The sequence below is a fragment of the Carettochelys insculpta genome, chromosome 1 (genome assembly GCF_033958435.1).
Source record: "Carettochelys insculpta isolate YL-2023 chromosome 1, ASM3395843v1, whole genome shotgun sequence".
Lineage (NCBI taxonomy): Eukaryota > Metazoa > Chordata > Testudines > Carettochelyidae > Carettochelys > Carettochelys insculpta.
The window spans coordinates 226,782,684-226,806,652 of NC_134137.1; the positions used below are offsets into that span (position 1 = coordinate 226,782,684).

Consider the following 23,969-nt stretch of genomic DNA (forward strand, 5'->3'; position numbering starts at 1 on the left):
CCCAAGATGGAATCGGACAGCCATCTACACTTAAACCTCTTTAATCCCGCAATCTTGGGAAACAGGGTATGGCAAATTAAAGAATATGGTGGGCCAGGGAGGGCACTGCAAGCTCTGGGCATGAGAGGCATGGGTGTGGGGCACTCACCTAGACACACATGGCTCCACACCACTCCTGGGCACCACTTTTGCCTCTCTGGCAGGGAAAAGCAAGTCACTGGGCTGTCATTTCCCCAGCTTCCCTCACACACCCCACCAACCAGTGCTTCCTGAAAGCTGAGCACTTGGGCAGCCACCCAGGAGAGATTCAGCTGCTGCCTAGTTGATTAGCAGAGTGTCTACAGCACCCACAGCCAGCAGCATGTGTTTCTACTGGTGGTGCACATCCCCATATGCCTTGGTACATGAAATTTATTCTGCCCATGGCTGGAAAGAATTAGAGGGAAACCAGTCCCCCACCAGGGGCCGTATCACAGGTGTTGCCAGTTTAGGGACACTCAGAGTATGGCAGTTCAAGTGCATTAAAATCTCACTTCTACTGGCGTAAGTCGAACAAGATTTATGTAGAACAAATGAGGACACTTTGCATTGCTTGGCAGAATGAAGACAATTACTGTCAGTGACCAAACATCTCCACTTTGTGGCTATTCAAAAAAGCCATTACTTATATAGCACAATAAACGTGCATTAGCTCATGACAGATGACAGTGGTACCTGCTGCAAAAAAACTTAAGTCATAATATCAGATGGTGACACAAACAGCTGTGCAGAGAAGCAGACTGGGGCCCCACAGTGATGAGCATTAGACAAGCAAGAAACAATCCAGCTTCCAGAGAGCTTACACAGTAAAACCCTTAATTTAACGGACTTTCGAAATAAAAGACTCTGTCTGCCAGTCCCCAGCCCTCTGCAAATAAATGCCGCCTACACAGAGCAGCCACCGCAGCTGGAGCCACTGAGGCCGGGGAGGTGGGGCGCTGAGGTGCAGGAGCTCTCCTCCCCCAGCCCTGTGTGCGCAGAGCACGTCAGCACCCAGCTGCCGCTGCCTGCGATGGCACTGAGCAGCAGCCATGGTGTCGGAGGCTGCTGCCCGCTGGCAGGCTGGAGGCAGCTGTGCTCTGCCTTTGTGCGGGGAGCTCAGAGCCAAGGGCTGGAAGTGCTGAGCACACCCATTGCTGCAGTAGGTGAAAGCAGCCAGGCTGGCATGCAACTCCTCTCCCAGTAATTAGGAGAGGGAGATGGAGGAGCGAGGGAAAGAATGGGACAGGAGGGGGGAAGAGAAGAAGGGCAGAGGACAGGAGTGAGCGATGGGCTGGAAAAGTCAATGCATCAGACAGGATAACCAGCTGGATATTATGGACTTTCAGCATTAACGGTGCAGCAGGGCCAGCTCAGAGGGCTCCTTCAGTGTGAGAGAAAGGCAGCCCAAACAGGAGGAAGGACCTGCTAAATGCAAGCAGGGTACTTACAAGCAGCTGGGTGAGAGCTGGCTCAGCCAAACTGAGGCCAGCTGACTCCACTACTGGCTTGATAGAGGCCTTTGGAAACCACCCCACAGTTGGAAGGCGAGGAGGGGAAAGAGCGGGAGGACTGGAGGAGAGGCACAGGAGAGTGAGAGCAAGAGAGCAGAACTGAAGAACAAGGCACACCAGCGTCAGGTCAGAACAGCAGAAAAGGGAGTCCCTGGAGCAGGGGCTGGGCTCCCTGGCTTGGAGACCTGTTGCAAACCCCAGCTCCTGGAGGGGAAAAGGGGTGAGGGACTGGAGAAGCTGATGAGATGGGACTGAACAGTGGTCTGGGTAAGAGGGGCCCTCACCACAATGGACACCCCATTCCCCCTACTAGTCCATTAAACTCAAGGTTTACTGTACTCTAAAAACGAAAACAAATGAAGGATTGCAGTGTGAATGGGGATAGAACACAAAAGCAGACAGACAAACTGGCACAGCTTTCTTAGCTACATATTGTGTTACTGGTACATTCCAGCCCCCCCCCGCACCCCCACAATCCCCTAGTCACTTCTATCATAGTCTCTTTTCTACATCTCTTATCTCTACCTGAACTTATTCATATCCTGTAGGAGATAGCGCAGTGCAACCCCGGACTGTGGTCCAAATCCACACCATGGCCTGTCTGGATCTGGCTATCGAGGCTCAGATGAGGCACGCTGGGAACAGATCTGGCTCACCGGCTCTGCCTGGCAGGGGACAGGAACCAGAGGCACCCCCGCTGCCACCGGCCCCGCTCACCCTTCCCTAGCTGGAGGAATGGGAGATCACAGCTCCCTGTAGAGGCTTTTCTCCTCACCTCCCCTGGGCACGCCCACTGCTCCGGCCAAAATTCTGGCCAATCAGAGCAATGGGAAGACACTGCGTGGGAGAAAAGCCTCTCTAGGGAACACTTAATTATGGAGATATACATCTCACAGAACTGGATGGGACCTTGGGAGCTCAGAGTCCAGTCCCCTACCCAAGCAACATCCCTGATAGTTTTTATTTTAAATATATTTGCCCCAGATTCCTAAATGGCCTCCTTGGGGATTGAACTTACAATCCTGAGTTTAGCAGGCTAATGCTCAAGCCACTAAGATATCCTTCCCCCCCACCGACCCTCACAGCTGGAGGATAGGCAGCAGAGCAGCCATAGACCAAGGTAAGTGCCCTCTCTCATCGACCAGGATCCCCCACTACCAGCCTGCTCCTGCCCCTCTCCTAGCCACACTCCCACCCTCAGCCTGCTCCTGCACCCTCCCTCCCACCCAGACCCCATACCTGCTTCTTGGCAGCCCCTTCCCACATACTGAATCCTGACCTCCCTCTCCATTTTTATTTCCACTGTGGGCCCCCCAGAAGAGCTAATCTGGCCTGAGGGAAGCCCTGAACCTCAAGTCCCTCCATTCTTCACCCCCACCCCCTGGTGGTGATGCTGATGCGTGAGGGGAGTGAAGTATCTTAGTCAGGTGTCACATCAGTGGGGTATTGTGGCGATTTTTTGGTTTTTTTTTTCCCTTCTCACTTATATGTGGCCTCAGTGGATCCTAACCCAAAAATGGTTCTTCACCTCTAGTGTACCATACCAGTAACAAAAGATGTTTAAACTTTGTTAAACAGAGCCCAGCCAGAGTCCCCACACAAAACAGACTATAATAAACTGGACTTGCAATGAAGATCAGAAGTTATCATTTATAGAGCTTTCTGCTTGATACAGCCTAGATAAAGCATTTACTGTATTACCAGCTCTCATGGGGTTTTCTGATAGGCTGTTACCCACTGGGAAGAAGAATGATTTCATCAAACATTTCACACTAACCACTGGAAATTCACCATATGGTATTAGCTTTTAGTCATTAGAGAAACAAGTCAAATCTGAACCACTGGTCCTAAATACAAAAAAAATCCATATGTCATCACTTAGGGCTTTCTAGTATGACAGAGATCTTAGCACTTTGTGGAGGGTTTTCTAAGTGTTCACATTAATGTTGGAGTACTGAACACAAGATTAGAATTCGGGAAGATGTGAAATTGAAACACAGCTCTACAAGCGATTCATTATACGGCTTGGTACAAGTCATGTCTCTTTCTTTGTTCCAGCAACTGGAAAATAGAGATTGTTAATTTCACACCTCTAAAGGTATTGGAAGACAAATCAATTTTTGTACAGTGCTTTGAATGCATAAAGTACTACACAAGTAGTACTGTTATTTCAGCAGTATCTTAATAAATCCCTAAATAAGTGGGTGTGCGCCAACTCATATTTTTGCTTCTTGATCTGAGGATCTGCGTGTCTGAGAGCATATAATAATAATACATTCTGGAAATCAGCAGGTGTTATTCTAATCACTGTTACTAGTTCTATAAGTGTCAGTATTCCATTCCAGGACAATGACAATAACTGCTGCTCTCACACCTCCCGCTCTTCGCTCCATCTCCTTAGGCACTCTCTTTGATCCTCTGTTGCAGCTCCATGAACAGTTCATTACTGAGTTGTGAAAAGAGAGTTAATTCAAACAATCACACAGTAATACTAATACTTCACTTCATACTTAATGCGAGAGTCTGACAGAATAAAACAAAGGATTTTTATTTCTTTAATGTAAAACCTAGCCACTCTCTGAATCACAGTTCACCTGAACAAATTAGATCAGAAATACGTAGACAGGGAACAAATACTAAAGTTAATTATGATTAAAATGTCTAAGCTAAGGACCTTTTTTTCTCATATTTGTGATTTAAGCGCGTATTTCCTTGAAAACAGCCTAAACACACAATACCCATGCATTTTACAACACTGCATATTACTTAGCAGTTCACAACTACTGTAAACCCTTGATTTAAACAGACTAACAGAAGGGAGGGATGTCCATTAATGCTGCAAGGCTGTTAAAGCCGAAGGGCTTACTGTATTCCCCATTGCATCCCCCGCAAAAACAGGCTCTTCCCCCGCCTCCAAATGCCAGCAACTCACCAGAAGCACCAGAGCTGGAGCTGCCACCGCTGCCCACCATGGCTGGGGCTGCTGTCGGAGCTGCCACACACTCCTCCCACCGGGGTGGGAACACATCAGCACCCCACAGCTGGTGGGAGGAACATGTGTTGGCTCCAGAGGCAGCAGCCCCTCCAGCTCTGGCAGCAGCTCCAGAAGCTCTGATGAGCTGCCAGCATGTAATTTCTTTTGGCGGATGGTGTGGGGAAGAGGGGGGGGGGGCGGCGGCACTGGCAGACAGTCTGTTATTTCCAAAGTCCACTAAATCAGGCTCCGTTGAATCCAGAGTTTACAGTACAGTGACAGTTCTTGCCTTAGAGACCATTAACTCTTGAAATAAACAGAAAAGCTCCAAATAAAATGTCACCCGCAGCTGAGAAAATGAGATGAATGGGACACATCACATGAAATCAACTTGTATTGTTAACAGAGAGGCTTATTACACAAATTAGTGATGACTACCATACACAGAAACTGCTTGTCTAAACATACAGTCATGTAGCACCTTAAAGGCTAACAAAATAATTTATTAAGTGATGAGCTTTCATGGGGCAGACCCACTTCTTCAGATCTGGAGATATTCTATTATGGAGTACAGCCCTGATGGTTATATGACAGAGATCCAAAAAAATTGAAATCAAAACTGACAAATCAGATACATAGGACTGAAAGGGGGGCACGGGGGGGGGGAGGGGGAGGGGAGCAAAATACTAACTGAACAAATTAGTTAATCCTGACTGATATCACTATGAATAACAAGAAGCGGGAAGCTGTCCTACCTCTCTGTTACTGTTGCTTGTCTAACACAGTGGAACTAAAATAATTCCAGAGGCAGTTGAGAAAGGCTGACAAATACAATCCAAAACACAGGGTGGATGGAAAATACAAGACCTCTGCTCATATCCAATAATCTCTCTCTCCTGTCTTCCAGAAGCAAACAATCCAGACAGTGACCTGGGTGATAAATCCAATATTCAAAGACAAGTTTCTCCCAGAACAGTAGTTTTCAAACTGCGGGTTTTAATGTAGTCACCAGAGCTGTCCAGGACAGCAGGGCCTGGGCTTCAAAATGGCCTTCTAGTCCAGGGCAGTGCAGCTCTGGTGGGTTGAAACTTCAGCTCCCCATCCTGTGGTTGTGAAGTAATTCTTGTTGTCAGAAGGGGGTTGTGATCAATGAAGTTTGAGAAACCCTATCCTAGAATATGTATCAACAATGGCTCAAAGTGTTACCATACATCAGTTTTCTCAAAAGCAAGGAATAAGCTTAATATAAAAAGGCTTTACATTTTTTTCTTTGGGAGTAAAGCATGTATATGTTATACTTTTTTTCAAATTTCTACAACCCTTTGCTTACCATAGCTACAAGCCATAGAGCATATTCTAAGTCAGAACTATGATCTCACCAGGCATCTGTGAATGTGCAATTCTCATCCCCACTTACCACAACTGGAGAACATAATAAAGCTTCATTTATTCTGAAGTAAAGAATTCCTTAAGCACAGAATTCTTTGAGCAAACGCTGAGAATTAAGAGGATACAAACAGCTCTCTTTAGCCGCGTCTACACGAGCTGGCTACTTCGAAGTAGCCGCGCCAACTTCGAAATAGCGCCTGCCATGTCTACACAGGGCGAGCGCTATTTCGAAGTTGAAATTGACGTAAGGCGACGAGACGTCGAAGTCACTATCCCCATCATGAGATGGGAATAGCGCCCTACTTCGACGTTGAACGTCGAAGTAGGGCACATGTAGACGATCTGCGTCCCGCAACATCGAAATAGCGGGGTCCGCCATGGCGGCCATCAGCTGAGGGGTTGAGAGACGCTCTCTCCAGCCCCTGAGCTCTATGGTCACTGCGTGCAGCAGCCCCTTAAAGCTCCCCGCCCCCTGCGTTCCTGTGCAGGAAGCTGAGAGCGCGTGCAGTCAGCAGCGTTGCCACGCAGTCAGCCTGCACGTCTCACAGCAGCCGCAGCCCAACAGCCTGAACCCATGGCAGCCAGCCAGCCCCCCAAGCGCCCCCAGGGCACCCCCCCAAGGGGAGTCAGGGCTCCCAGGCTGACAGCCAGCAGGGGAAGAGGCAGCGGGGCCCCTCCTGGATGGAGGCCGAGATCGGAGACCTGCTGGGGCTCTGGGGCGAGGAGGAGGTGCTCCAGGTAATGGGGAGCAAGAGGCGGAACGCAGATGCATTCGCTCGGCTGGCCGAGAGCCTGGCTGCCCGGGGTCACCCTGCCCGCACTCCTGACCACATCAGGAGTAAGGTTAAGGAGCTGCGGCAGGGTTACACCTGGCCCGGGATGCGGCCAGCTGATCTGGGACTGCCCCCGCCACTTGCCCCTTTTACAGGGAGCTCAGGGCCATCCTGGGCCCCCGGTACACCTCCTCCCCCCCCGGCCACTCTTGACACCTCAGCCGACGAGCCCCAGCAGGCCCCGGAGACGGAGTCTGCCCCAGAGGCAAGCCCTGCACCCCAAGGGTCCCCCCAGGAGCCCACCCCTGGGATGCCGGAGGAGGAGGAGGAGGAAGAGGGGGACTCCTCCAGCGACGGAGGACTCCGCATTGCCCTCCCGTCCCAGACCTCCAGCAGGGCATCCGCCCAGTGGGTGTCCCCCGACCGTGGGAGCGGACTGTCAGGTATGTACCCCCCCGGTGCACACCCCTGGGGTTAAGGGGCAGGGACAAGAGACATGACCAGGACCCTCCACATGCCCAGATGACCATGGCCCCAAGGACAGCAGTGGCGTGTCCCTCATAACAGTGCATCAGCCCCTGCCCCCCAGCAGGACAGCGCCGTGCCCCATCCCTGGGGATGGGGGGAGCGGAACCTAGGGTCCACCGGGGGGTCGGGGGACACCCATCATCAGCAGCAGCATCTCCCGGGGACGGGGATGGGGAACCAGCAGCAGAGGGGTGGGGGGACGAGGGCCACAGGACGAGGGCCCACACTAACGGCTGTCTTCACTCTTCTTCCCCCCGTGTTCTGCAGCTGCACCATCAGAGGGCCTGGAGAGCGCCGGGGAGGTGTCTGTCGTCCCTGAGTGCCCACCGGGGCCATTCCAGCAGGCCAGCCCCTCAGTGGAGCAACGACCAGCTCCAGGACGAGGCCGAAGGCGGAGCCACCAGAGGAGGGCCACAGACCCCCAGCTGCTCGCGACCCTCCAGCGTCAGCTGGAGGTGTCGGAGAGGCACCTGCGGGTGGAGAAGCAGCGGCTGGAGCTCCAAGAGCGAGTGCTGGCCTGGCGCCAGGAGGCTTGGGGGGCCTTCATGTGCACCTTTGAGCGCATAGCGCAACACCTGACCCACCCACCCCCTCCGCGCCACCCGCCGTCCCCTCCACCGTCCGCCACCCTGGGGCCTGCTGACACCGGCTGGCCGTATTCGCCAGTTCTCCCAGCCCCCACCAGGACTCCACCTGAGACGAGGGTTGTGCCCTCCAACCCCGGGCGCTGGACATTAGGGGTGCGGGGCCAAAGACATGGCCCCTCCCTCCTTTGTACATATCCCCCATTTGTATATAGTTTGTGTTGGACCCCTGTTCTGTTCTGCTAGCTGCCCCCCCATGTAAATAGTTCCCCCCTTTCTTCTATATATATATATGTTATTAACAAGAGGTTGCACTGTTTTGTTTGAAACAACATTTCCATTTATTTCCAAGGAAAGTAGGGGGGGGGGGGGAGTGTGTTCTCGGGTGCTCTGTGGTGTGGGCGGGGGGGGGGGGGGGGGCAGGGAGTGTTGTGGAAGATGCGGGGGGGTGCGGTGGGTGGCATGCCCGCAGCTGGCCCTGCCAGCGTTCACCCTGCAGCCTGGTCAAAATGGGCCCGCAGGGCCTCCCGGACCCAGATCCCCTCAGGGTCGACCTGGAGACTGGGGGCAGCGGGCGGATGGACATCGGCCCTGCCAGCCTCCACAGCCCAGCCCTGGAAGAAGGCCTCTCCCTTGCTGCACGCGCCCACAACCTGGGGAATGTTGGGGAGGCCTGCATCCAGGCGGGTGAGGAGACACCTCCAGCGCCCTTTGAGGCGGCCGAAAGTGCGCTCGACCACTTGGCACGCATGGTTCAACCACGTGTTGAACCGCTCCTGGCTGGCTGTGAGATGGCCCGTGTAAGGGTGCATGAGCCAGGGCCGGACGGGGTACGCCACGTCTGCGACGATGCAGAGGGGCATCGTGGTGTCCCCCACAGGAATCTCCCGCTGGGGGATGCAGGTCCCCGCCTCCAGCCGGCAGCACAGGCCCGAATTTCTGAACACCCGGGCGTTGTGGGTGCTGCCAGGCCAGCCAACATAAACGTCCAGGAAGCGGCCCCGGCTGTCCACCAAGGCCTGGAGGACCACCGAATGGTATCCCTTCCTATTGAGGAAACGTCCTCCGCTGTGCTCCGGGGCACGGATGGGGATATGGGTCCCATGCAGAGCCCCAAAGCAATTTGGGAAGCCCAGGCTGGCAAACCCCGCGATGGCAGCATCTGGGTCCCCAAGCCGCACGAGCCTGTGGAGGAGCAGGGCATTGATTGCGCGGACGACCTGCAGGGAAAGGACATGAGAGAGCACCAGTGAGGGGTGTGCAGGGTGTGTCTGGCCCTCCACTCCTGGGCTCCCCCCCGCCCTGGGTCCTCTTACCTCCATGAGGACAGCCCCGACGGTGGCCCTGCCCACGCCAAACTGCTGCTCTACGGATCGGTAGCTGTCTGGAGTGGCCAGCTTCCAGACAGCGATGTCGACCCGTTTCTCGACCGTGAGGGCACGTCGCATGGAGGTATCCTGGTGCCGTAAGGCAGGGGTGAGCCACTGGCAGAGCTCCAGGAATGTCTGCTGGCTCATGCAGAAATTCTGGAGCCAGCGCTCGTTGTCCCACTCACCGAGCACCAGCCGCTCACACCAGTCTGTGCTTGTAGGGTACCTCCACAGCTGGCAGCGTGTGCAGCAGGGGTCAGAGGGCAGCAAGGTCTGGGGCTGCTTTCTCATCCCCTGGGGGCAGCTCCTCTTTCACAAATAAAAGGTGATCAGCTGCCTCCTGCATAGCATTGAGCGGGGCAAGCACTGCTCCTGCAGGGGCAGGTGTGTGGACCTCTGGCTGCTGCTGCTGGGGGTCCATACTGCTTACACGGGGTGTGCGTGCCTGTGGCTCTGCAGACCACGTGCTATGCAGGCTGAGTGAGTCTGGGAGGGACCCTTTAAGGGAGTGGCTTGCTGTTGCCCCAGAAGTGCTAGTCAGCCCTGTGACCCTGTCTGCAGCTGTTCCTGGCACCCTTATTTCGATGTGGGCCGCTTTGGTGTGTAGACGCTCCCCTGCAGTGCCTACTTCAATGTAGTGCTGCCCATCGTTAACGTTGAACATCGACGGCACCAGCCCTGGAGGATGTGTAGATGCTATTCATCGAAATAGCCTATTTCGATTTCGCTACATCGAAATAAGCTATTTTGATGTAGCATACACGTATAGACCTAGCTTTTGTAACTTATTTGCAGTTTGTGCTATTCAACTAAAACCAGAATTGGGGTGGTGGAAGAGATGACAAGTGACTGCAAGAAGATAAATTCTGTTTTTCTTGGTGATAAAACTACATAAACTGATATACCAGAAGTGCCTCACCAATAATGATTATTCTATCAATTCTAAAGCTCTATTCTTAGACCTGTATATGTCAAAGACGCTCTCTCTATAGCTGCTTATTTTATATTAACCTATTTGCTCAAACCACAATCAGTTGTCAGATCATGCTCATCGTCATCATCAAATCTACTATATCATCTACCCATTCTCTGTGGGGTCTGCCTCTCCTATTTGAACCGTCAATTATGGTGAAAACCTTGATTTTTCATTCGTTGTTCATTCTGCAAATATGCCTAAATAGCTTTAACTTCCATTGTATAACCTTCTGCAGCAGTTCTCTTTCAGATGTATCTTCCTATAGAATTCCTCGTTGGTGATCTTCTGCATCCATGCTATTCTCAGGATCTTTCTGTAACAACTCTTCTTGAGCACAACACAAGATTCCAACAAAAGGACTGTAGGAAGTGGATATGGTGATCGAATTACAGGAACTCCAAGAACATGATAGATATGATTTTAATAAGAAGAAGATAGGTAGCATCACTACAGCAGTGCCAAACTTTCCACGGAGCAGACACAGACTTGGACCACAGTCTAGTGATTGCAAACATCAAGATGAAACTCAAGAGAAAGTGTAAAACACAGGACAGGCTCAGATTATAATTCTGTAATGATCAAATAAAGTTGCTTCATGCCTTCCCCCCTTTGCCTCTTCCCTTCTAGAAGCAGTGCGCTCTCTCTCTCTCTCTCTCTCTCTCGTCTCTTTCTAAGAGCTGCAGAAGCAACAAACAGGTTTGTATAGACCAGGAAAATAACTCTTCTTTACATGTGGGGGTTCACAAGGTTATTCATAGTCTGATTTTTTTTTAAATCAAAGAGCTTGATCATGAATGAAAGGTGCAGTTCATGGTCCCCATGCTCTCATCAACATACACTCTAGATTTCTTTACGAGGTGCTTCCTGGAACAAGTTTTTCCTGCCTGTGGCTAACAGTTCTAGTCTCAATGGTGTCACCACTTGTTTTATGCAGGCCTTTCTTCTGCCCATCTACAGCAGCAGCAGCAGCACGGCTTGCTTTACCTGTTTTAAAACTGCAGAAGAGTTCACTGTGGTGTTTCCTCTGCCATAAGCATTAAGACTTGTCTCCACAAATTTAGATTAGTGGATCAGAGAAACAGACACACTGTACTCAATCTGGAATAAGCGTTTCACATAGGGAGTTATTCCGAAGGAAAGTCCTTTGAGATACTAAACCCACTCTGCCTTTTGTGTTTTATCTTATGTGGGGACAGGCTCTGGTTCTTAGGAACAGACAAGACATTTAATCTTCTTCAATGCACTCAGACTGCTATGCAGGAATGAACCACTGCCCACTATTTCACCAAGGCTATGGTTACAGTAGCGAGTTTTGCTGACAAAACCCCGGTTTTATTGACAAAACTGGTGAAACGTACACATACAAAATGTGCTTTGTCGATTGTTTGTGGACAAATCTCAGCACTTTCACTGACAGCATTCTGCCTCAAAGCCATGAGGCATAATACTGTTGTCAACAATCTTTGGGCGGGGGAGGGGGGAAAACTGTGTGAATGCTGGGGGGTGGGGGGGAGAGAATCTCTTGACAGACAAGGCATCCATAACAAAGGGCAGCCATGTCTGATGTTTTGTCGAGAGAGGAGCCAGGCAGCCCAACTACTCTGCTGACACAGTGAAGCATTCTCCCACCTGGCTTTCGTATGTGGTTGCATTCTGTCATCAGAAGTTTTTACAGGAAATCTCTTCTGACAGTGATTTCTGTTGACAGAGTGCTTTAGTGTAACTGTAACCCAACAGAATTCCTTTGGTGAAATAAGTTAGGCCATGTCTTTAACTAATGGTCCCTTCTGGCCTCAGAATCTTTGAATTTGTATCATGTTACATGGTTATACTGCAGATGAATGAGTGCTTAGCCAAGGAAGTAAAAACTTCAGTAATTTCAGAGTTCTCGCCTCTGTGCTCCAGGAAACTTCTAGCCAAAACTTTTGTAACCATTTTATCATTGGTGTCAAAGCACAAATGAGTAAAAGACAATTGCTGGGAGAGACCCCAAAATTATTGTTTTTTGGGAAGGCTTTGACTTTCCTACAAGGTTCTTCATCTTCAGATGAGCATTGTTTTTAGCTATTCTGGAGACCCATGTCACTGAGGTCCATGAGGCTGTCAAGCAAGGTACGTAGGGGGACAACAGTGGTATGTAAATAGCACATCATGCCTCATTGAGGAAAGCGTGGCCATTTGTTTTGGTAGGTGCGTCTTGTGGAGGGACAACAACTGTTTAGAAGGGCTTGTTTGACCCTGTCTGAGCAGGTGAGTTCTTCATTCTGGAACCATGGAGAAGCCATGCTGTGAGTTTCATAGTTTTGATGTTGATGCGGCATGTGCTGCTGCGGTGCTGTGTCAGAAGGTTCGGCACCACTGAGAGAGGGACAGGCTGATCTACCAATAGAGTGTAGATAGGGGAACCAAAGTTGTCCCAGCCAGGTTGGGGCTATTAAGATTAAAAGTGGCCCGATGAGATTGGACCTTGTTGATCACTCTGGTGATAAGTGGAATTGGTGGAAACGCACAGATTAGGGGCTGTCACAGAATCACAGAATAACAGGGCTGGAAGTGGCCTCAGGAGGTCATCTAGTCCAGCCCCCGGCTTCAAGCAGGATCAACCCCTACTAGGTCATCCCAGCCAGGACCTTGTCCAGCCGCAACTTAAAAACCTCGAGGGATCCACCACCTCTCTAGGCAACGCATTCCACTGCTTCACCCCGCTCCTGGTGAAGTAGTTTTTCCTAATATCTAACCTACACCTCTCCCTCTTCAACTTCAGACCATTACTCCTTGTTCTGCCATCTGACACCACTGAGAACAGTTTCTCACCCTCCTCTTTAGAGCTCCCCTTCACGAAGTTGAAGGCTGCTATTAAATCACCTCTAAGTCTTCTCTTCTGTAAACTAAACAAGCCCAAATCCCTCAGCCTATCCTCATAGGTCTTGTGCTCCAGACCCTTAATCATTTTTGTTGCCCTTCGCTGAACCTGCTCCAGTAAATCCACATCCTTTTTATACTGGGGGCCCAAAACTGGACACAATATTCCAGATGTGGCCTCACCAGTGCCGAATAAAGAGGAATAATTACTTCTCTAGATCTACTCGAAATGCTCCTCCTAATGCACCCCAGTATGCCGTTAGCTTTCTTGGCTACAATGGCACACCGTTTACTCATATCCAGCCTTTCATCCACCATAACCCCTAGGTCCCTTTCCATCGTACTGCTGCTAAGCCAGTTGGTCCCCAGCCTGTAACAATGTTTGGGATTCTTCCGCCCCAGGTGCAGGACTCTACACTTCTCCTTATTGAACCGCATCAGATTTCTTTTGGCCCAGTCCTCCAATTTATCCAGGTCCCTCTGGATTCTCTCTCTACCCTCCAACGAATCCACCTCTCCCCCTAGTTTTGTGTCCCTCGTATGATGAAGGCATCTCCTTGTGATCTCTTGCCCAGTCCCGCTCGGAGCAAAATCTGTGGCATTTGCGATTGTGAAGTGTTGCAAAGAGGCCTACAGTTGGGACACCTCATTTGCGGAAGACTAAGAGGAAGATACTGGTATTGATCTTTTACTTGTGCTGATATGAGAAACGTGTGCTCAGTTTGTCAACTCTCACACTCTGTTGTCATGGTATGTACATTGCTGTTGGGGTTATCTGATTCTTGATGCACCAGTTCCAGAATCATAGCGCTTCTGCACACAGTGTGTGTGATCAGGCACTCCCCTGCTGACTGACATAACATAAAAAGTATGCTGTCTGTGAGGACACAGATAGTTCTGCCTTTTATCAGGAGTACAAGCCATGCAAATGGCCCCAAGGCTCTAAGCTACTGATGTGAAAAGTGTCTCTTGTGTTGGGCCCATGTTCCCTGTATTGATGTTGCACCACACTAGACCACCCAGCCCACAAGTGATGCATCTGTTATGGTAACTGACGGGTCTGATCGGTGGAAGGGTACACTAACAAGCGAGTTGGCTGGACATGTCCACCATTCAAGAGACTGTAGTACTAGTGGGGGAAGCAAGAGGCGTTTTGAGAGGCTGCGTTGGGTTAGTATATAGTTGGTAGTGAGCCAGTGTTGTAGGCAGAGCATGTGAAGCCTTGCAAACAGAACTACAAATGCTGTGGCAGCAATATGCCCCAATACCTGGAGGCATGTCTGGGCTGTGGAGAAAGGAGCCTGCCTCCTGACTTGATGAACAAGATTGTCTTGAATCTTTGTATGGAAATATGCATCTTGAATGTCAAGCACTGAGTTTGTCTCTTTTGCAGGGACAAAATATTTTCTGTCCACTCTGCGATTTGTGGGAAGAACAGAGGCTGGGTTTTGCCATAGAGCACCTGAAGGTTCAAGGATAGCTTTTACCCATCAAAAAAGCTATCTTTGAGGATGCTGTGGGTTGCAATATTGTGAGCAATCTGTATTGTTTGTCCTGAACCTCTTGTAATGTGAGATCTTGTGATAAGGCTACCTGTTTAAATAATTCCTGAAATTGTTTCAGATCATCTGCCAGCGGAGAAGCCGAGATCTGGAATACTGCGTCGTCCTGCCTGACTGTAGGTCCATGTGAGGAGCTCTCTGAATCTGCGTGAGGTAAGTTATTGTGCTCATTGGACCCCACTTGATGGTGGGTGAGCAGGCAAGGAGTGCGCAGAGGTGTGCTGTTGTTGAGGCGCAGAGGCTGTGCATCCTGAATGGTAGGCATGGGAGGAATGTGGTGGGTAACCGTGCCATGAATCCCAGGGACTCCACTGAGGTGGGAACTGATGTGGGAGATACATCCACAGTTGGTTGAGCTAAACAGGATGCTGCTGAAGGGAACAATTCCTGTAGGAATGCCAAGAAGCCAGTGATGAGTAGCCTGACAAAAGTCTGCTCCTGTGCCCACTACCATAATCAGATCTTGGGGGTAGCAGTGTGGGCGAGTGGGGGGGCACCTGTGACATATTAGTGTGCCCTTGAGCTGTGGAGCGTGGTGAGCAAGTTGCTGCTTCTCTGTCAAGCTGAGGAGATTTCTGAAGGTGCTGCGTTTTGCACAGTGCATTCTTATGCTGCAGTGCTGGTTGTTCGGGCACAGAGGGAGAGCTCGCAGGAGCTGCTGGTAGAGGCATATGTGACTTTCATGAAGCTGCTGCCTCGGTAACACCAACCTACGTGGCAAGTTTAGCCTCTGCCTCAGCTCTCCTGGCTGATGCTAACTTGTGATTCTCCACAGTGCCAGAGACTGAAGGCACCAGGGAACAAGAGGCTCCAGGCAGCGTTGATGCGGAGCATGCCAGGGAAGCCTGTGTGGCTTGAGAGCCGTTGCAAAGCGATAAAGCTGCCCTATCAGAGAGCTTCTGCAACATCCACATCTCCTCTGTTTGGTCCCTGGATGGTTCAACAGACTTTTCCCAGAGTATGGTTTTGGGTCAACATTTCACCGTCCTTTCTGGCCCTAGCTGTCATATTCAGGCAAAGCAGGCACTTGTGAGTTGCATGAGATTCCCACAAGCATTTGATATGAGGCAGAGCCATCAGAGGTAGGCATTAAGTCTCTCCGTGAGTCGCATCTATTAAAGCTGGGGGAGTACGACATGGCTTCTTTTTATTAAAAAAAGCTTAGCAAACAATGAAATAAAGGTAAAAGTGTGAGGTAAAAACCTAAAACTAACAACAGATTTCTGATTCTCCTGTCAGGAACAAGAGTGCTGCTGTGAATTCTGTCTTCAGGCAGGGATGGCTGAAAAGGAACTGAACAGGGCTCTCGCCGTGTCTGCACTCCACAGAACGAAAGGAACGCGAAGCGCTGAGTGAGAAGGTGTGGCACAAGGGGCACTACTCTGCAAAACGTGCCTGATCTCTGGCACAGGTACACACCAAGACCTGAGTGGAGCACCCATAGAGACACCACCCGATGGAGAATCTAGAATTATTTGCGGAAGGGGCGGGGGGGAAGGGGGCGGGAAGAGGAGCACCCTGAGCTACAGAATTCTGTTCTATGTCGTGAGGAGAGCCAAGTGACGCAATGATGAGATTTTACAGATTAGTGAACACAGGATTTCTGACCCGACTTCTTATTCCCTTCTTGCAGTGGGTGCATGAAAAGCAGGAAAGGGGAACAAGCTCAGCTTTGTGCCCTTGTTTGAGCAATGCTCCCTTTGTTTAACTAGGGATGTTGAGCTGATCAGACAAATTGCGTCCCTATCCCAGCCTTGGATATCATCAGAGGACTGGCTCATCTCATCATGGCTGAGATGCTAATGAAGCAATTCCTCCTGGCATTCAAGTAGCGCTTCCTCCTCTCCATCAGGTTCAAAACACAGGGGATCGTCGCATAATTATATTGATCCATGACAGTAATAAAAAATCCAACAGAAAACCCATCATCTAGTTAGTGCAGGCCAACTGTGACTATTAAATTATTTCAGTCTAGTTAGTTATAGCACAGGTCAGGAAGTCAGGATTCTGTTCCAAGATCTGCCACTGAACAGCACATACACCACAGGAGGGGGTGCTTAAGGGTTATTTATTCTTCATAAAGCACTTTGAGATACATCCTCAAAGGTGCTGGAATCATGTAAATTATATCAATTAGTATAATGTTAATGTTCAAGAATCTCTAGAAAAAATGCATGCCTTTGAGGGAGGTCGGTGGGATGTGGCATAATTATAAAGCAATGAGTTAAGCATTTTTTTTTCCTGAGACACTACTCACCTCTAATCCCACAGAGTAAATCCCTGAAGTTTAAAATACCATATACGTAATAATAAAAATATCAGTTAGTGCACAGTGCAATACTCATGCTCTCCTCAACGTCAAACAGTTCCAACAAAAAGATTAGACGTTTTTGTACATGTGTTTTCTCAACAGATTTCCTTTAAAACGTAAATAATAAACAGCATATTCTATTTCTCGGGTGCCCAGTATGTTTGCCACTTGGGGTGAATAGGACTTTGCATTGTGGCGAGTACAGGGGTGGCTGAGCTGCATGCAGCTCTTGGAGACTTTAAACGTGGCTCCTCCAGAGAGCCGCACATGGGGAGTGCTGTCTGCTCGCTCTGTGCGCCCACCCCAGTGCTTGGTGGGAGAGGCGGCGGCTCCGGTGAATCTCTGAAATTGAATTAGAACAGGGAGGTGGGGTACCCGGCTCTGAGGGAGGGGTTGGCATTTATTTAGAGTGGGGGAGGGCATTTATTTGGATAATTATTTAAGACTATAATGTGGTAAATATGGAAAGATGATAACCACAAGTGTGGCGATCTTTGAATTTCTCTTAGACACCTCTGTTCTGTTTTATGTAAATAAAAGCAAAGTGAAGGCACCTGCTCCCAACCTCATCCACAAATCCCACAGCTTCCCCGATCCAGATCTCAGAATTCTGAAAGTACAAAAAGACTACAGGATATGCTGGGTCATGGGACAAATTTTTTTTTTGGAAGTCAGCCTAACAGAATACCAGTGCAGACCATCCAAGAAGGTCGAAGACAAAGCAATGTGGTTAGCTATATTTTAGTCAAAGATTGCCAGTGTGCACAGTGACCTTCAACCCTGGCACATGTTCAGATTACAGAGGTGATCATCAGTTCAGAATGATGCAACAGCAGCAGTCTGCCTTGTGAGATCAGCACGCACAGCACACTTGGCAGTATCACAGTCCAAGCCAACAGCCTCAGCTGGTACAAGCAAGTGTAGGTGGAGCTAAGAGCAAATTGTTTGCTTGCAAGTCAGTGTTATTAAAGCTTGACCAGTATGAAATATGTGACCAAACAGTTCTGAAATTAAACACATAGCAGAAGAGTCATCTCTTCCGGCAATACTAACGCCCTGAAAACTGGATGGATTTAAAATCCTAATCACACAGAAGGACAGTGGCGTTTGTCAGATTTGCATGTTGTATCCATGTACATTCGAGCTTTTGGAATAAAACTATACAGTAATCATGTACAAATCCTTTTGAATGAAGTGATGAGAGGAGAACGTGTGCCTTATTTCAGACTGCAAGTCTGCATGTCTCAGTTCCCTTTTGTTTTCGTTTTACTGCCCATTTACGAATCCTGACATGAAAAAAGATTAATCTGTCTGAAACCCAGCCAGACCAACAACTAAAACCTATTCTTTAATGGCAGAAGGTTTGCTTCAGAGTAGCATTACCTCTTTGTGGAGACCAAGAATGCCACTTTTAACCTCCTGATGACTGGAATGCAGAGACCAAATTTAGGGCACAAACCCCTATTTACTGCATTGGTCAGGCACTAGAATACTAAGCAAACACACAATCATTTTCAAATAGTTGTTTCACGTTGATTGCCTAGGTGAAAAGAGAGTCAGTTCTTCTGCTTCTGCCATCCCCTACGCCATTACGTACATGGATTCACAGAGTTCCTGATTTTTCTAGATTACATCAGTAGTTACTGTGTATCTAAAATAAAAATTAGGCCCTAATTTGGCAGGAATGAAAATGAACAGAAACCCAAACTCCTGATTAATGTCCAGTAATAACTACAGGTTGCACCTCCCAAAACCAGGATTCTCTGGTCCAGCAGGAACGCATCTATTACTGGACCAGAGAGCCCCAGGTAGTAAGGCTGTCTGGTGGAGAGCCTGATGAGGCTTGTTTACCATGTCCAGTAGCCCCCCTGGAGCTGGAGGTGGTGTCCCCTCGGGGCCGCATCCTGCAGCCCACCCACATCTGGGGTCAGGGTCTGCAGCTGTGACCTGCATCAGCCCAGCAAGGGCCAGAAGCAGCAGGGACAAAGAGTTGCAGAACTGGCAGTAGAGAGGAGCAGCAGATTGGGAAGGGGGAAGCAGGAGACCTCCCTTTGCCTGACAAATTCCCTAATTTGGGCCAAGTCATACCCAGAGGCTGCAAGATGAGGGAGGGGTAATCTGTATAATGAGCTCAAATGGTTCTCTCTTTGTGTTTCATGGATTACTATTAATCAGAAGAGTACGTTCTAAATGGCAACCCTTTGCTCTCAGAGAATGGCTGCCTCTGGGCAAGGGCACAGCACAGAGATGGTACCATTTCAGAATTCTTGTATTATATGCACTTTCCACTTCAGGAAAAACATAGCAAAGTGACCCTAGTTATTAAATTCTTGGCCTTCTAGATCAAAATTTAAAACGGAGAAAACAAGCTAAAACCACAAACCCAGCCTTTACACAGAGTATTCAAAACATCCACTGCAACCTCTGTCATCACAGCAGTGGCGGGTGATAATAATCCATTAATAAAATAAACCCTGATCTCTTCTGGATAAAAAATATTTTCTGAGTTGCTAATCATTGTAATTTATTAAATGTTAATTATATGTAAGAAGAGACACCCAGTATAGTATGATAAAAGCATGATACAGTAGCTACCCCACATAAACAAAATCCAGCAGCGCTCAGGGGGAAAAAAAAGCAAAAAACTATGGGGGGGTGGGCGTGGAGAAATCAATAAAGCCATACACTTTTCCTGGAGAGAAGGGAACACTACTGAGCTCCCTCACACACATATGGTGTTGTCTTTATTCTTTCAATGTTTGCACAATGCTGAAGTATTTATATTAACATATAAAATATCTTTTGTACTAGAAATCAGGGGCCCCAATTTCCATCTCAGTGAAAAGTTCAACAATTCTAAAAAGTTCCAAAAGAAAAGCGTGGAGACCATCAAAGTGCTTGTTATGTCTATTGCCCTGTGAGTGGAATCACTGATAACTGGTGAAGACACGGGGCTAGTGATTGGAATCAACTGTCATTAGGAAGTTATTCAAAACAGTAGAGTCAAAGCTTTCAAGGATGGGTTCCTTTAATTATGCTCTTGAATTAGTGACCTAATTTTCAAAGGGCTGAGCACTCCTACCGAACTTACAGGAAGAAACTAACTGCTATGCCCTTTTGAAAATCAGGTCAGAACAATTTAAATATAGACTTGTACAGGTCCTACCCAAGTTCTGTAAAGTTTTGGCCTAGGGTAAAACCCCGAGTTACACGGGGGTTGCAAATGCAACCCCAATGTAACTCAAATTTCACATAAGATGGAGAGGGGACCCTTCCCTCCTCCTCCGCACCCCTACAAGCCTGGAGCCAAGAGCAGCAGTGTCTGGTCACTTTCCAGGCTCTCTCTCAGCCATGGGGAACAGGGAGCCAGGTGCAGCAGTGCCTGGCTCCGGGCTCCCTGGGCTGAGGGGCTTCCATCCCCACCTCCCTCTTTCTCCTAGGCACCAGGCGCAGCAGCAGCAGCAGCAGCACCTGGTCAGTTTCCTGGTTCCACACACAGGAGCCAGGAAACTGACCAGGAACAACTGTGCCTGGCTCCCAGCTCCCCAGGGGCTCAGAGGAGGAGGGAGGGGAGAGGAAGGAGGTGGGAGGGGTGAAAGCTCCTCAGCCTTGAGGAGCCAGAAGCCAGGCTCATCAACGCTTGGCTCCCGGCTCCCTGGGTTTAAGGGGCTTTCCCCCCTCTCCCAGCAGTGGCATCCCCCTGGCTTCCCACAGCTGGAGCCTGGGATTTCGGCATTCATGTTAATATAATTAATGCTTCTGTCAAACTTGTTTAAAGCACGGCTTTACTGTATTTTGTTTCCTTATGTATAACACATTACTGCAGTTTTTCTTTCAAGTTCAAGGAAGCAGCCAGCAACATGAGTAACTCATAGATGTTAAAAAAAAATTCCAATAAGACAAGTTAATCTCAGCAGATCTGTCTACTAAAATAAGCACTTTTCAAAACTTCAGGCTATAGGCAAATATGCCTTTACGGGCATCACAAACTTGAGAGTTTTTCAATTGCATTTATTTTATATAAAATGCAGTTCAACTTGCTCTAAGTATACATTTGCATTTTAAAACCTAGCACATCCCTCTTCCAGTTGTTTTAAAAGTACTTCATCGGCTGACCTTTTGCTAGACGCTAGAGATTTTTCATCATGAGGCTTTTATGTAACAGGATTCTCCTCTTAAGTACAAGCACAGCATGAACTACTAGAAAAGTTACAGTTCACTTTCAGTTAGACTGGGTTATCAGACACACTACTTTTGAGTTTTCTCTTTACTCAGCACCAACCAGTTTCATACATTCACCGTCCCCTCAGAAACCTGATCTACGCTTAACAGTCCTGCAGCACTGAAATATAAAAGATCAAGAATTTTTCAAAATAACCATTAACACAACATTCCACAAACACTGTGACTAAAGGTCAGCAACTCAAAACATACTGTTAATTGAATAAACTGTAAAATAGATGTTTTCCCCACTACTGTTTTTAAAAAGGAACAAATTACACTGACTACCGGTAGTCTTAACAGTGTGAAACCTGACAATATTCCTGCTACTCTACCCACTGACAGCTCCATTTACTAAAACAACAAGCACTTTCAAAATAAAAAAGTGGAAAGAGGAGATGTGATTTACCAGATCAGCACTCTGGGGCTACGTCTACACATGAAGCCTACATCGAAGTAGCCTATTTCGATGTGGCGACATCGAAATAGGCTATTTCGTTGAGTAACGTCTACACGTCCTCCAGGGCTGGCAACGTCGATGTTCAACATCGACGTTGGGCAGCACCACATCGAAATAGGCGCTGCGAGGGAACGTCTACACGCCAAAGTAGCACACATCGAAATAAGGGTGCCAGGCACAGCTGCAGGCAGAGTCACAGGGCAGACTCAACAGCAAGCCGCTCCCTTAAAGGGCCCCTCCCAGACACAGTTGCACTAAACAACACAAGATCCACAGAGCCGACAACTGGTTGCAGACCCTGTGCCTGCAGCATGGATCCCCAGCTGCAGCAGCAGCAGCCAGAAGCCCTGGGCTAAGGGCTGCTGCCCACGGTGACCATAGAGCCCCGCAGGGGCTGGAGAGAGAGCGTCTCTCAACCCCTCAGCTGATGGCCGCCATGGAGGACCCCACTATTTCGAAGTTGCGGGACGCGCAACGACTACACGCTCCCTACTTCGACGTTCAACGTCGAAGTAGGGCGCTATTCCCATCCCCTCATGGGGTTAGCGGCTTCGACGTCTCGCCGCCTAACGTCGATGTTAACATCGAAATAGCGCCCAACACGTGTAGCCGTGACGGGCGCTATTTCAAAGTTAGTGCCGCTATTTCGAAGTAGCGTGCACGTGTAGACACGGCTTGGATTACTAAAAGTGCAATCTATTATATATTTCAGAGTGCGCGTCTGTCTATGCCATGTTTGTTCAAGAATTCCTCAAGCCATAAAAAAACTTACAGACTATGAAATTTGGTATGCAGCTTTCTTTTCCCTAACCTAAACCAAGGTCAGGGTTTAGTTGTGCCTCAAAAGCGGGAAATATCTGAAAGCCCAGGATTCCCCAGAACATGGAAGGAGGGGCACCAATAAGAGGGACAACATACTTCAGACTCACCACTGGGATCAGTGAGTGCAGGAAACACCCATACTGCAAAGTGACCACTGGGGCAACTGCAGCAGGAAAAGAGTGGTCATGGGGAGACAGGACTCTCCACCCAGCCAGGAGAGGTAACAGCCCTTTACCCCAACCCCCCAGTGCTTGGCACAGAGCAATACGAGAGGGAGCCCTGATGCAACCAGCTCCCTGAAATACTTAACCCCACTCCCAAGACGCTGCGACCATAAATACTGGCCCTGGCCCGCACAAGCTAATGCCAGAGCCTAGAAAACAGTCCTGGCCCTGGTTCCCCTGCTGTCACTATGCCAGGGCCACAGCTCTTTCCTGCAGCCCCAGTTGGTGGGCTGGTACAACTCCAGCCCCTGCCCCCCTCCTGCTGGGCTAAGTCAAAAAGTTATAGCCACAACTCCAGCGCCCACCCACCCCCACCTGCCAGCTCCTGCTCGGCCAGGGGGCTGTGGGAAACAGCCCTGGCCCTGCTAGACTGGGGCAAGGGCAAAAAGAAGTGGCTGCAGCCCCAGTTCAACCCACACACACACCCACACATGCTCCTGCTAAGTCAGAGCTAGGAAAAAAAGCAAAGGCCACACACACCCCTATCCACCCCAAGCAGAACCAGAGGGGTTGGAGTTGGGGAAAAAAGCCTTGGCCCCAGTCCCTCCCACTGCTGCTGGGCTGCTGAAAAAATGGAGGGCCCCCCACCTCCAGCCAGGCCAGGGGAAAAAAAGCTTTGAACCTGATTTCAGCCCCCCTGCTGCTGCTGCACTGGGGCCATGGGGAGGGGCTGGGCCATGGGGAGGGGCTGGGTCAGGCCCTGCACGGGGTCGGGGAGGGGCTAGCATGATGCTGGGTGAGTTCCACTGGAGACCTGGGCTGGGCCCCATGCTGGCGCTGGCATGGCGCAGGGGGTGGGAGGGAGGTATCTGTTGGGGGCTAGGCCAAGCCCTGGACAGACGGACATAGCAAAACGTACAATATAGGCAGAGTACCAGGCACTCCTCCTCATGAAGCTCAATACTATATGCTATATCATTCCTTAGCCTTCGCAGATTTGGGGTCAAGTTATTTGGCACAATTGTTAAAGTGGCTGGGACAGTCCTGAGGTATTTTTTTAATCTTGCCCTGGGCAGCTGATGTCACGGCCAATATTCTGGGAATGCGTGGCAAGAGGAAGTAGCTGGTGGACAGAGAAGCTAAGTTGCTTCTCTTGCTTTCCCAGATCACTTGCCTCACCCTTACTCCCTGTGGCTGACACTCCCACCCTCTTAGCACCCAGCTCCAGCCGCTCCCTCCCACTGTCACCAGGGAAGGGGGAAGAATAGCTGGAGCAAACTGCTGAGATGGAGTCAACGAAGTTGCTATTAGACCAGCAAATTTTAGTTGAACCTGGTTCAATCTCTGGGGGCAGGCAGACACGAGGGTCAACAGCCAGCCCTGGTTTAAGAGAGAGAGAACTCTGGGTAGTAAGGGAAGAATGAAGATGTCAGGAGGAGCC

At 49.5% G+C, this 23,969-nt stretch overlaps 1 protein-coding gene across 5 annotated transcripts in view; it reads right to left on the bottom strand.

Moving 5' to 3' along the window:
* The window catches only part of GSK3B (glycogen synthase kinase 3 beta), a 248,952-nt gene that overhangs the window by 118,005 nt on the left and 106,978 nt on the right, over window positions 1-23,969 (bottom strand). The gene's annotated exons all lie outside the window — the stretch shown is intronic.